General features: G+C 45.6%; 1 protein-coding gene across 4 annotated transcripts in view; it reads left to right on the forward strand.

Annotated features, from left to right (window-relative positions):
- Nucleotides 1-617: 617 nt before the first annotated feature.
- myo1b (myosin IB) overlaps nucleotides 618-13,373 on the forward strand; it is a 93,758-nt gene continuing 81,002 nt past the window's right edge. For 3 of the 4 annotated variants that reach the window (XM_088930064.1, XM_088930067.1, XM_088930068.1), the window contains exon 1: nucleotides 618-879. The gene's annotated coding sequence lies outside the window, so the exon portion shown is untranslated. Of the gene's footprint in view, nucleotides 885-13,373 lie in introns of all 4 variants that reach the window. The other variant, XM_088930065.1, reaches the window with a different exon arrangement.

Here is a 13,373-nt window from a genome sequence, read left to right on the forward strand (position 1 = left end):
AGAGCCCAGTGTAACCTTTGCACAGTCTTCTACAGCACGATCAAGGTGAATATGATCCTGGAAACACAGTGTTCCCTGACACACTGCCTGCCAACAGGTCGCTAAACCACAGTCTTGCAGTTTCGTTATTACTGTATAAGAAAGGATTTTGTTGGATGCGTTTTAAGACGTTTTTCAGTCTTGTATCTCTACCAAAATACACTGCTGGCTAATCTCCCTGTTTTTTCTAACTTCCTTAGCAACAGCTATACAAAGGTATGCATCTCTTTAAATATATTAAGTAATCCTTTTTTTTCAAAGTTTTATGATTTGTTTTTATGAACTACATTAGAAGAAGAAGAAGAAGAAGAAGAAAACAAACAGATTAATCAGTTATTTATTCCTTTAGATGCCCCCATTTCATTAACAGGATCGAGAACATTTATGGGCTAAATTTACGTGGTCCAGCCGTAATTCTCCAAACGGACACCGGGCGGAGCTAGTCCTCCTCTCCGCTTCCTTGTCCATCTGCTCCTAGCCGGTTTCTGGAGAGTTGGGATTGAGCTGGAAAAGGGGAGCTGGGAACATGGGCGTGTTTTGTGCTGAAGGTGATTAACATTGAGGGACGGCTGGCAGTTTGGAACAGTGAGTTGGAGCCACTCCCTGCGACTGTGGACTCGCTCTGCCGGGTCATCATCTTTCCGAGCTCCGTGGAAACGCAGAGCGCACGGGACGGGAACCGGATTAGTGAGGCGTCCTCGCCGAAACGCACCACCGGACCAGTGGGAAAGGGGACCAGACAGCTCTGAAACTTGCTCATCATTTCGGGAATTAAAAAAAAAACCCACCACGTTTGCTGGGAAAGAGGACTGAAGAGGAGTAAGAAAAGGCTATAAAGAGGCAAGGTTAAACGATATTTTGAAATCTTCGATGTTTAACAGAACTAAAAGCTTGGTACAGCTTATAAAGTTGCAGTCTTTTTTGTTTTTATACTTTTTTTTTCCTGTTCAGACAAAAAAAAAAAGCGTAGGTCTGTTCTTCCATTGATAGTTTCAGCGTGATTAACCTCGGTAGGGGCTCCTTCCAGTACAGGTCTTTTAGATTCGCTTGTTTCATTGTAATCACCCTGGGCGGACGAGCCGACGGGGTTTAGCTTGTGGTGAAACCCATAGGTTGCGTCGTGGCTGCCGTTCGCGGGACAGAATGACCCCGCTTGCGTCCCTGTTTCATGAAGTCGTTCACCGGGGACTGTGCGAGTACAGTGACCCACTGCCATCACAGTGAGTGTGTTGACTCGTAACAGAAGTCCCGAAGAAGTCGATTGTGCCTGCTTGCAGCGAGTGTTAGTTTTCTCAGGGCTATCAAGGCGCAAAGGCACAGTGCAGTGGATCGTTCTTGTGCTCCAGAGAGCAGCATTCGAGATTCAATAATTGAAGTATATATATATTGACTTCTATTGTTGAATTCTGGGGGTTTGGGTGTTAACAATGGGATACCAGCTTCGATTGTTCTCTATTGGTTCCGCACGGCTTGATTTGGTCTTGCGCGCGCGCGTGTGTGTGTGTGAGTGAGGAGGGAGAGATCGCGTGGTGTTGCAGTTCTTGATGAAACTTTTCTCTCCGGCATCCTCGAGGTCCAAGGCGCGCATTGTTCACACTTCTCGCTGTGCACACCCGAGACCAATCAGTTAGTACCGCATGGAAACTTGCCCCCACGATTTAAAACACGAACCAGTCATGGGGTTGCTGTAAATTATCCCCCCCCCCCCCTTGGCGTGTGTTTCCCAGATTATGTAGGATTATATACGAGGGGAGTGATCCGGTCTGCTCTTCAACTAAACTAGGGCGATCGTGGTCCAATTATCCATCTGAGGCTAGATGTGAGACGGGAAGAGAATTATTAGAGAGATCTGTGTGTTCCGAAGTGTCGTCGGTACCCTATTTGATTTGATTTGATTTCTCGCCGCCTCAGATGAGTATCCTGAAACAGTATTGGAAGGTCGCGTGTGTTGCATGTTCATGTGCAGAATTGTGTAGAGAGAGACAGAGAGAGGACTCGAGAGCGTTCAAGTAGCGTTCTCATATGGGGAGGAGGAAGGGACGGGTTTCTCAACACTTAAATGAAATTTGTAGAGACCCACGTCAGCAAGATGTATTGCTCTAATAAGAGGCAAGTGCGACGCACCAGGTGTGTGTCATTTGCAGATAATAATAATAACTGCTTACACTTATATAGCGCTTTTCTGGACACTCCACTCAAAGCGCTTTACAGGTAATGGGGACTCTTCTCCACCACCACTGGTAAAAGAAGTGGTGGAGGGCATGTCATTTCGGAAACAGTCCCTCAGAAAATGTGACGGAAGGGCGCGAGTCTTCTCACCCGCAGAGCCCCTCCACTCGGGAAACGCACCTCCGTGGACGGATATCAGTCTCATTTGTTTTCCGTCGGGTTCTGTGCGAAATGTCCTGCTGAAAACTATGGCTGCAGCTCCGCGAGAGAAATGTGGCTTATTGTGTAGCTCAAGTTCACGGAGGGGAACGCTGACAGCTTCAATCCCGTGCAAAAGGCAGCACAATAGTCGCCATTGTATCTGAATATTTAAATATTTAAGCATTTGATAAAACACTAAACTTCAACACCGTGCGTGGATTGCCACAACCAGTGGAAAATTGCTCAAGGCTATCTCTGTGTGCTGGTAGCTAAAGAAGAGAACGTTTTTATTTTTTAGATTAACGAATTTTATTGCCTTCTCTGTGTGTCCTCCATCCCCTACTGCCCGAGGGGCAGTACGAAAGGAAACAGTTGTTTTTCTAACTCCTTGGTCATCTTTAAATAGCAGTGTTGCATTTGTTTGGAACATGAGAACCCAGGGAAGCTGACGCACAACAGCAGACCGCTGGTCTATCCACTGTTGACTTCTAATTGATCGCAGATCTTAAGTGCAAAATCCTATCGCCACGAGTCCCGTTCCGCGATGAAGAAATGAACCTCCTAAAAGTTAGTCTGACTTTGCTGAAGGGGAGTTTGCTCGTACATACAGTAAGGACATGGTGACAGATGAAAGGAGACCTAGAATGGTGTGTTTATTCAGGGGGGGTTGTTTCTTATTACCAAGGACTTTTTGTTTTGGTTTCTCTCTCTTTTTTTTCCCCAATGCCAGCACCAAACGTTTTCGAAAGTTTTTTTTTTTAAAAAAAAACATGCGTGTTAACAGCTTGCGGTCGTTTTCAAGTACTGACCCCCGCTTCTATACAGTCGAAATGAAAACCTGTTGTTTCTGCTCCCTGCGCTCTGTAATCCGTGTCTCCTAATTAGATCCCGGCCTCTGTGTGCAGTGAGGTAGCCTTGCGGGTTTGGAGAAGGAGGGCGAGCCTCTTGAGATACATCAGAGATGAGACCCTTTGCCCTCTTCTTCCCTTGTGTTATTCTTGTTCTGTCTGCTCTCGCAAAAAAAGAAGGCGGATGGAATATGTTGTGTTTTTTTAAAAAAAACATTCGCCCATCTCACTGTGCATGTTTTAGGACCTGTTTAGGACCTTTAGGTGTGTTTTTAAAAACGTTGTATGGGGGTTTGTAGTTTGGTATCGTCCCTGCGCCAGGCTTCTGGCTTTCTGAATTTCTCATTTGGCTGGAATATGATGATAGCCAGAATGATGATGGCTGAACAGGAGGAAAAAACAAAATACCCACTGTGGGATCATCATAAACTGATCACCCTTTTCTAGCTTTATAGTCAGAAATCTTAAGTTGTCAGAAATGATTTGCTTTAGCTTTTGAGATCAAAGGCAGTGCAGGGAAAAAAAAGTCTGAATAAGCAAGCAGATCAATTAACACACCCGTGATTTAGGGCCCAGCTAGGAAGAACACCCAGCAGCAACAGGAGTTCCTGGTGACTAGGGATGAGAGCTACTGCTGGAGAGAAACAATACTGCATTGCTCAGTCCAGCAGGTGTTATAGGTCTCAAGCCATTATAGAACACTTGGGGAGATTTAATTGTGAACAGATCCACGTGACGTGTTAAATGAAGAAATTTATAGGTCACTTGCAACAAAATTCTTCAGTTTTCAAGGGCAAGAGATCTTTTAATCGTGCAACTTGATTAATTGCAAGTATCTTCCAAGTGTTCCCTGTCCTATACTCCTGTATCCTATGTTCCATATTCCTATAGAATGGCCTATATAAAACTCTCTGAGCAAGGGCTCTGTAGGACCAGGGTTAGAAACGTTTGATGTAAGTAATGTTTCATGTGGATTTCCCAGAGGAGTTGCAGGACTGGCTTATGAGCAAATAACTAATTATTACGTGATTAATTGCCCAAATGAGTACTCCTGGGGGGACTGACTGTCGTAACCACACACAGGTTTGTGCGTAATGGGAGTTTTTCCCCCTCCGCCTTGGGCTTGATGTGCACTTTAGCTGAACTCCTCGGGGAAAAGGAAGCTTTAGAAAGGACTGAGGTGAAAGCTTAGATGTTAATATTCCATTTCAGGCTCAATACTGTGTGGATAAAAAAGATCATCTTCAAGCCAGTTCTCATTCCCCAAAGGCTGTGTGGTTTGGACAATGAACAGTTATGAGCTGCTGGGAACCCATTCATAGTTCAGAAATTTTAGATAAAGTGCTTTATTTTCCTTTGTGCACCTAAGATCCAGTATGGTAGGCATCATCACATTTTGCCTGAAGTGTGCTTCCCCTTAATCATTGCTTCACAAATGCCAAGCGATTAGCTGGGCTGTGTTGCTCAGCATCCAGCATATGTTCGAACATCATCCTTGGGGAGTAAATGTAAACTACTTTGGACGGCCTTGTCCGCCTATCATGGTAAATCTGCGAATTGGCTCTTCCCACTATTGAGTCACAGGGGTCCTATCGGAGTATTCTCTGTCTGTGTCTGCACTGCAATCTATACAAGGACAGAACCAAGGTTGCTAAAATGTGTGCTCATGATAAGGATTAATCTTAATTCGTAGGTGAACTTTGAATTGAAGCCCAAGGCAGGCCAAAACCCAATCCTGAAGATGTGTGTGTGCGCGCGCGCGCACGAGAAGTTACTGCTAAAACCTAGTGACGGGGAAGAAAGATTGGTGTACAGGACCCTAGTAATAATGTTGCAGTTTATTCATGGGCTTGTGGATCCACTAATCAGGCCTTCTGTGAGCGTTTGGTCAGCCGTGGACTCCTGACGCATGGCTGATTTTGTCATTGTACGCATTATTCATGATTCTGGGAATGTCCTGGCACTTCCAGCAGTACTTCACTGTGCACTGCTTCTGTAATCCCAATCCCAGAAAGGAAATGTACACTTCCTGTCTGTAGAAACTTTACTGATATTACAGCATGGCACTGTAGTTCGGTGTACAGGATATTGGAGAGGCCAAGAGAACTGGGAAATAATATTGCAATTGAGGCTAAAGTATGTAAAGGGTTTTTCAGAATTGCAGAAGGATCAGCAAACAATGTAGTAAACTGTCTCAAACATAACTGGAATCCTTTAGCTGATGAAATGGCTCATGTATTAAATGAATGTTTTACCCAGATGTTCACAAAGAAAGAAACTGACAGCATTCCTCAGGCTGACCTGGAGATACCAAGGTGTATATTTGTGCAAGGAAGGCAGACCTGTTAGAGGTACTAGAAACAGTTAAGCATCAGGACCTGACGGTATTCGACAGGTTGCACGTACAGAAACAAAAGCATTTAACAAGAGTCTTTCAGCGCTCACTAAGGATATGGGTGATATCCATTGACTGGAAAAGTCTTGTTCAGTGAACAAAGTCAACACGGATTTATCACAAGTAGGTCTTGCTTAACTAACTTAATAGAGCTCAAGGAACAAGAAATAAACAGAGTATGTGATGTGGTGAACTGATATTTTCTGAAAACTCCAAAATGATTAATTATTTCAAGGTAAGGTGTTCAAGGTAGTGCACATACGTTGTCTGGGTTCTGGCTAATGTAGAGAGGAAACAGTACAGAAAAGGCGCAAATGCACAGGTTAAAGGGTTTTGTATTAGTACCATGGCTCTTCATTGGTCATTAAGTGAATGTCCAAACTCTCACACATCAAGTAAACGAGTCGAGTGCACAGATGATGCCAACATAGGAGGGTTGGCAAACATTGTAGAAAATCAAAAAGGAAAATTAATTAGGCTTCATTTAGGATTGCAAGAAAAAGCCTGGCAGGTGGTGTTCAATACAAGAAGTGTTTCATCTATGAAATGGGAAATGCCGAGCATGAGGAAGCAACTTTTTTCAAATACTTAAGTGTGTAAGTTAACACATTTGCTTCTAGACAATATGAGGAAGCGACAAGGAAAGCAAACAAAGTCAGGATATACATTTAAAAGTGTCGATTTTAAATTGAGGGATGTTGTGTTAAAATATGCAGTGTAACCTTATTTTGTAAGTTTAATTTTGTGTTCCCCCCCCTCCCCCGGGGGAACTTGCAGAAAAGACGTTTCATTGCCAGCAATTACTGCTGCACGCTGTGTTGTTGTGCGTTTGATAAATAGTAAGTCCTGTCTATTTTATAGTGACCGTTTTGGTCACGAGGTCAGAAAGATATCGCTGTTTTAGAAGAGCGACCAAATCGACTCATGGCCTTCAAGCAACGCCCAGCACTGACGGGCTAAATCTTTTTCATCTCTAACAGAGTAGGTGAGGCGATTCAGAATCCTCAATATCATCGACAAAGTCAAACCTGCAGGCTTCATCTGCATCATCGGTGAAACACAAAACTGCAGCACTGTGGGCAGGAGGTGCTTCTTAGAACCAGTAACTCAGTCACGTTGTCCAAGCTGGCTCTCTGAGTTGTGTTAAGAAATGGCTGAGTGAGATTCTCAGATCAGTCAGCAGGCAGTAGAGCCAGATGGGTCAAATGGCCTCCCCTCTTCCATTCCAGTCAGTTTGGTGGACACAGCTGAAAAAAAACAGGATGTTACAGAGCAGGACGGTGGAGATTTTTGAAAAGCAGAAAGTATTTTGTATGTTGCCAGATCTTTTAAACAAAATTTGTAAAGTTCAAAGTTATTATTGTTAGAATTGTTCTGGAAGAAAAGGTTCTTCACCATGTTGTCTACAATGCATTGGTATATTATCGCAAAAGGCTGAAGTTTTGATTAAGAATAGTGACTGACATTCAAGGAGCCTGCGGCTGTTGTCTTAAGAATTCCAGGTTTGTCAGCTTGCGAATAAACTATTTCTCTGTGCAAACTCCGTTTACCGTTCTGCGCTCAAAGCGGCACTCTTGCGTGTTTCGAAGTCCCATAACGAGACTGGCGTTGTGCTCTGCCAGGAGGTTGCTGTAGCCCCCTGCTCACATGTCAGGTATTTTGTACAGTAACTGCTGTACTGCAGGCACTGGCTCCTGCACCAGTGTGAAGGTATGTGTGAAGTCACTTGGCACCCAGCGTCCTCCTGCTGTTGGAACAGGGCGCACGCCAAGAGCTCTCCTCTCGCTGCCAGTCAGTCAGCGCAGTAAACCTGCTGGATGGCTTGAGATCAAGTGGCAGCTCCTGGGGCAGATTCTCACGTTTCTGTGTTTTGTTAACTTTCTCACAGACTTTCAATGGAGGTTGTAAGTGAGCTTTGCCATGTAGACAATGACTTCTCTCTGCACACTGAGACAAAAACAGGGAGCTTTCTTTACATCGAGCATCGAGCGTTTGAAAAAAAAAATGGGAAAGTTTTCGGAACTTTTTCGAGCTGCCCCTTTAAATTTATTGGCGATGAAAATGAAAGCAGTAAATCAAGTAAAATTCCATCTAATATGCATGGTGAAGTGGGACTGATTGGTTTTGTTTCTTCTGTTCTGCGATGTCATGTAAGAAGCTGATGCCTGCATGCTTTAATTTTTGCCAGGTTTGCGAATGCAGTGTTTTATCAACTGGACTGATTGAACTGTTTTTTTTGTGTGGATTCAAGCAAGGGACTACTGAATAACCCGTGGGCTTGATCTTTCTTCCAGTCATTCTTTCTGTAGGGGCCTCTGCAGACAGTGTGCAGACTGGGTCCATACATCTTAGCGCTGCTGTTCAGTCTCGCGTCACAGACATGAACTGAAATCTAAGCTTTTCAAAAAGCTAATAGCTCATGGATGTGGAGGTTTTGTCATAGTCACTCCTCCAGTTAACATATCTGACATGTAAGGGGGAAGATGTGCCTCATCATGCTGTAATGTGGAAAGTATGGTGAGCGTGATGAGTTTGAAAGTGCCCATTAGCATTGTCAGAAGGCCACTGGCACAGTGGTTGGTAGCACCCTTAGGCCTGTGGTGGTTCCCATGGCAATTTTCCTGAGAACACAAACCACTGCCTGTGCCTTTCCAGTGTGCTTGTGCGTCACCGGGCAGGCAGGCAGTGGCTGGGGTGTAGGGGCGGCGGCCATAGCAGAACCTTGCATCTGGACCTAGCGACGGGCAGCCCGGGTCTGGGAGGGCTCCCATGCATGAAGCAAGTATTTCCCAGCTTGCACTACTGTAGTGTCGGCTGTAGGCTTTTAAGCTGAGGTGGTGAAACTGGCAGCGTCGCTTGGACCCAGGTCCTCACAGACTTGAACCCGCGGGGGGGGTACAGGTGTGATCACCGTGGTAGGAAAGCACAACCTGAAATCGTGCTGGCATGACCCATGACCCATGCTATGGCTTAGATTAATTAGTTTTGTGCTCATATGTTGTCACCTCATGCAACTGTGAGCACAAAACTTGCACCAGGCTCCTGGGATTCACGTGCGATTCCAGTAGGTGCTTTTCCGCCATATAATTAAGGTGAGCTAATGCCTCTGTGGTGTGTGTGTGTGTGTGTGACTGAATTCCCCCCCCCAATCTAAGCACAGTCGAAGACTAATCCTTTTGATTCAGTCTCTGACTGCACTGCAAAATCACCACAGCTGTTCTATTCATGCCTTTGCTGAAATAATTGGCTGTAATTGGTATAAACACAGCAATAGCTTTGTTCCAGCGAGACAGTGCAAGACCCTCAAACATATTGCGATCAGCCATGTGGCTAAGGGGGTTGCTTGCATCTGTTTATTGTATTAACATTTATCTGATGCCTTTTGCAGGAATTTTTGTGTGTGATGGATTACTTTTAAAAGATGCTTCAGCCAGTGGAGGAGGGAGGGATTTTGCCACACAGTAGTTATTTTGCCGTCAAATCTCCATTCAGATGCTGTAACGCTGTGGAATTATGTTATTAAAGTAATATCGGTCTTGGTTCTGCCAGGTCACTCTGTGAGCCTCGGTGTGCTTCGCGCATGATGTAGCTGGACAGAAGCCGTATGGTGTCACTGACCGCAGACACTGGGCCTGAGGCAAGCTGACTCTCTCGGCTTTGCATTCATGCAATCAGCAGGGCTTTTCAAGCCCAGCTGGCCACACGGTGCCTGGGGCGCTCTAGCCTGTCGGGGAGGGTAGCATGCAGGGGGACGAGGTGTGTTTGTGGCATGTGCACGTGCAACACCAGAGTCTGCAATTACGGGCTTCCTGCCAGGACATGGGATCAGAGAAACAATTTTCCACTCCAGCGCATCTTCCGTCTGCCTGTACCCCCCTGGGCCAGTGCCAAGTGATGTCGGGCTACGCGGGGCCTGGGAGGAGGGGGGCTCTGGGCCGGCTGGCAGACAGCACAGGACCTGAGCGAACCCACAGCTGCATCTTTGATGTCAGGAGCCTGATCTTTTCTGCGTGTGTATTATGCCGTGGACGGAAGATTTATCATTAGCGCTCTGTGTCCTTCAAATCTTCCTTCTTAGCTGTGCAGGGAATAGAGCTTTTTACCAAGTGAACCCACAGCCTAGTCAAGGCGAGCCAGAATGTTTCTGAATTTGTTTCTGAGCAGAGCCCGTAATGACCAAATTCAGCCCATTAATTGTTGAATTGAGTTCTTACTTTGTTCTTGAGAAGTACTGTATGGAGATCTAAAGAAACTATAAACCCTGGACAGTGGCCCCTGGAGCCAGAAACCCCTGCCCTTGGTGGTAATGTGTCCCACTTATATTGCAGAAGAGGTCTGGGGCATAAGCTTGTCCCCCTCTACAGTAGCTGGAGGAGTGTAGAAGGCAGGGGGGGTTCTGTCTCTGCTAAATCAGAGACTGTCTCTGGGGGTCACAGATTGTTCCCCTGTAACTAGTTTGGTGCCTGAGAGTCCTCCTGAGAGCAGCGTGGTGTTGAGGAGGGTGGAGTTTCTGATAAAGACTTGTTTGGTTTTAGCCCCAGTTGTGATGGATTTCTTCATATCTCGTGGTGAAGCCAACACCGTACTGCAGTACAGGCCCGAGACAGGCTACCTGTCGCGATTGTGCAATTGCTATGATGTCATGTTCTGTTACAGATGATCAGGCGCACAGTCGTCCCAGAATAAAACCGGTTAGTCCAAGCCACAGGCTGTCCTGCTTTTCGGAGTGGATCTTTCCTGGGGTAGAGGCAGGCCTGTGAACCCTCCACCCCCTAATCTCTCACTGTCGCCTCTGGAATGTGAGATCTGGAATGTGATGGGGGGTGGGGGGGGCTTTTTCGGATAAGTGAGGAGTTAAGAAGGAGCAACTGTGCCGGTGTCAGTCTGGGGCTTCCACAGCGACTGGGAATGCAAACTGGTGCCAGCAGTCGTTTGCATATCAAACCTTCAGGTGTTTGTTTAACAAATTTAAAATCAAGCAGCTGCTCTTGTTATCGGCAGCACAGGCTCTTGACTGTTTGTGTGGGCCAGCGTAGGCACAGCAGACAGCAGGGGCTGTGTCAGTGGAGGGGCTGTGCTCACAGGCCGCTTGGAGGGCCTGGGTGAACGGGGTGTGCTAAACCCCACATGAAGATAAGCTAAGATTACCTCAAGGCACTGCGAGATCAATAAGGGCAGTAGGTCTTCTTTGACCTAAGATCTACAATGGGCCCATTGTTGTGAAGTAGTATATCCCAGACGTGAGTGAGTGGCAGTAACTAAATGAAAAACCTCCCGTCTCTTTTCTACACTGTTTCACGGTGGCAAGTGCTGTTTCTTTTTGCAGTGCGCGTCTCGCCTCGTTCCTGTCACAAGCATGTAAATCCACCTTAATCTGCCTTGAAAACTATAAAGGGGTGTCCTGTGCAGTCCTGTTGTGTCTGTGCAGTATAAATATAGAGTGCCATTGTTCCCTGGGAACTGGTGGTTTGAGATCTGCATCGGTGAGACGCCGCGGCTAAGTTTGTACTGAAGTCGTCAGGACCATCACAGAAACCAAATCCAGCTGCCATGTGGAACAGCAGTATACTTCTGCATATGGGCGTGCCTGCAGTATTTGTAACGGCTGACATACTTCCAGTTACTATGACATAGCAGTTTTTTAAACAGTCGATTTAAGGTCCGGTCTGACTTTGCAAAAAATGGAATGCTTTGCTTGGCTAATGGCAAGGGCACTGAAATGGAAGAGGTTTGCCGAAGTGCCGGCACGTCTTGCTGTGAGATTGGTCTTCTAGCAATGCGGGCGGGCAGAGGGCTGGAACGAGCTCGCTGGCGTGAGTACTGGGCGCGGTTCTAGAGGCGGGAGGGTTTTGGGTGCAGGTGTGGGGAACCGTCATGCCTTTAGCTGAAGGAGACTCTATAAAGCACTTCTTCCCTTTCTGTGTGGAGATGCTGAACTGCACAGCTGGCCCGGTCGGACCAAGGGGTGGGGACTCGAGGCAGAGGGGGTGAGGGAGGGACGGTGGGGTTCGGTACCAGGGTAACCAGATACACCAGACCGTTGGCTCAAGGTTTACAGCTTCCTCTGGCCAGCTCTCCACCCATAACACACACACAGGACGCGCGCTTTGTTATACAAATAGACTCGCTATTCGGATTTGAATAAAATAGCTGAGCCTAACCTCAGCTGTCCCTTTAGAGCAGAAGCATGAGAATTTTTTTTTACCGTCATGCCTCTGAATTGTTAGCTGCTGAAGAGCTCCCAGACCTCCGCTTTCATGTGTGTGTTCCGTGACAACAGCGAGGTAGAACTAGCCCACTCACAGCCCACGCCTCTTACATATTTTAAAGAGAGAATTCACGTTCAAAGAGCTCCACTGGCATGACCGATGAATTACAGTGCAGGCAAAGCAGAAATGATGAACACACCATTTCCAGTACAAACACATTATCAGACACTTACATTCTGTACATCATTGTAATAAAGCACTGTTTAGCTCTAGAAAGCTGCTGCACAGAAATACAGCATCCATTGAATTCTGAGGTCACTTAGACATCCCTTCCAGTAAAAGCCTGGTAATGGCATTATTTTTAGGAGAGGTCAGATTAGCAGTGGTCAGTTTAGGTTTTTAAAAGAAAAAGTGGGTTGATATTCTGGTTACGGTAATGGAGATAGTGGAACCAGTGATAGCTGGTTTTATCCTTTCTGTTTTCTGACCTCACTGTGGTGATCAAGGGTCCAAGCCTCTTCTCGAATTTGTGATGGAGGAGGAAAGTCTCAGCAGTGGGATAATTTCGCTTCAGTTTAAATCCAAAGTGCAGCTGGAAACGGAAATGAACATGTGGCTCTCATCCAACGAAAGTGGGATTTATACCTTGTTTTCGCTCTAGTATGGAAATATAGGCTAAAGCTGCTTTCTGGAGCCTTTCCAGTTTCAGTTTCATTTGCTTGTCTGAGACCAGTCTCGGGTTTTGGGTAATTTATGAATATTGGATTTTCGTTAACACAGAAAGCTCCTTTGTGTTTCAACAGACTTTCTAAGAATGTACCAGGATCAAATTTAGAACTTGTAATTTTTTAATGATGTATTATAAACAGAAAAGTGTTAATCTTAAACGTAGGTAGCAATATATATTTAGTGATTAATGCATTCATCTATGTCAAAGAACCTATGGAGCAAGTTTCAGCATCTGGCATGGCTAAACTAGCATGACTCCCTTTTCCCGTGTGCGTGTGCTTTGTCTTGGCATGTCAGGGAAAGAACGAAAACACCGAGATTATTCTGTCTTTGCGTTCAGGGTTTCTGAATGGATTTACAGGGTTATTGTAACCCATGGTACATCATTTTATAGGGCACACTGATCTTGTTTTAGAAAACCACCGGTATTGGTTACAAGATCTTCTCAAATTCACATTCCCAGCATATGGGCGACAACATTTTTATAGCCTGACTCTTCACTTGATTCATCTGACAGTCATGATACCACAGACCTTTTACATCTCAGAACTTGGATCCCATTAAACAAGTTTTCCATCTCAAGGAATTGTGCTGTAATACTCTGCTTACGATATTAGTTAACATGACCAGGCAATTTCCTCATATGCTATGTTTAAATAGCTCTAAGTACTTTCTGAATCTTTGTGGGCGGCTCGGTAGAAACACTTGGGAACAGAGTATAGACCATCGTGAAACCCTGCTCAGTATAAGAAGACCCGCAGGTTCAGATTTAGTGTCTTTGCT

This window comes from Atractosteus spatula, chromosome 13, assembly GCF_055471065.1.
Source record: "Atractosteus spatula isolate fAtrSpa1 chromosome 13, fAtrSpa1.hap1, whole genome shotgun sequence".
Taxonomy (NCBI): Eukaryota; Metazoa; Chordata; class Actinopteri; order Semionotiformes; family Lepisosteidae; genus Atractosteus; species Atractosteus spatula.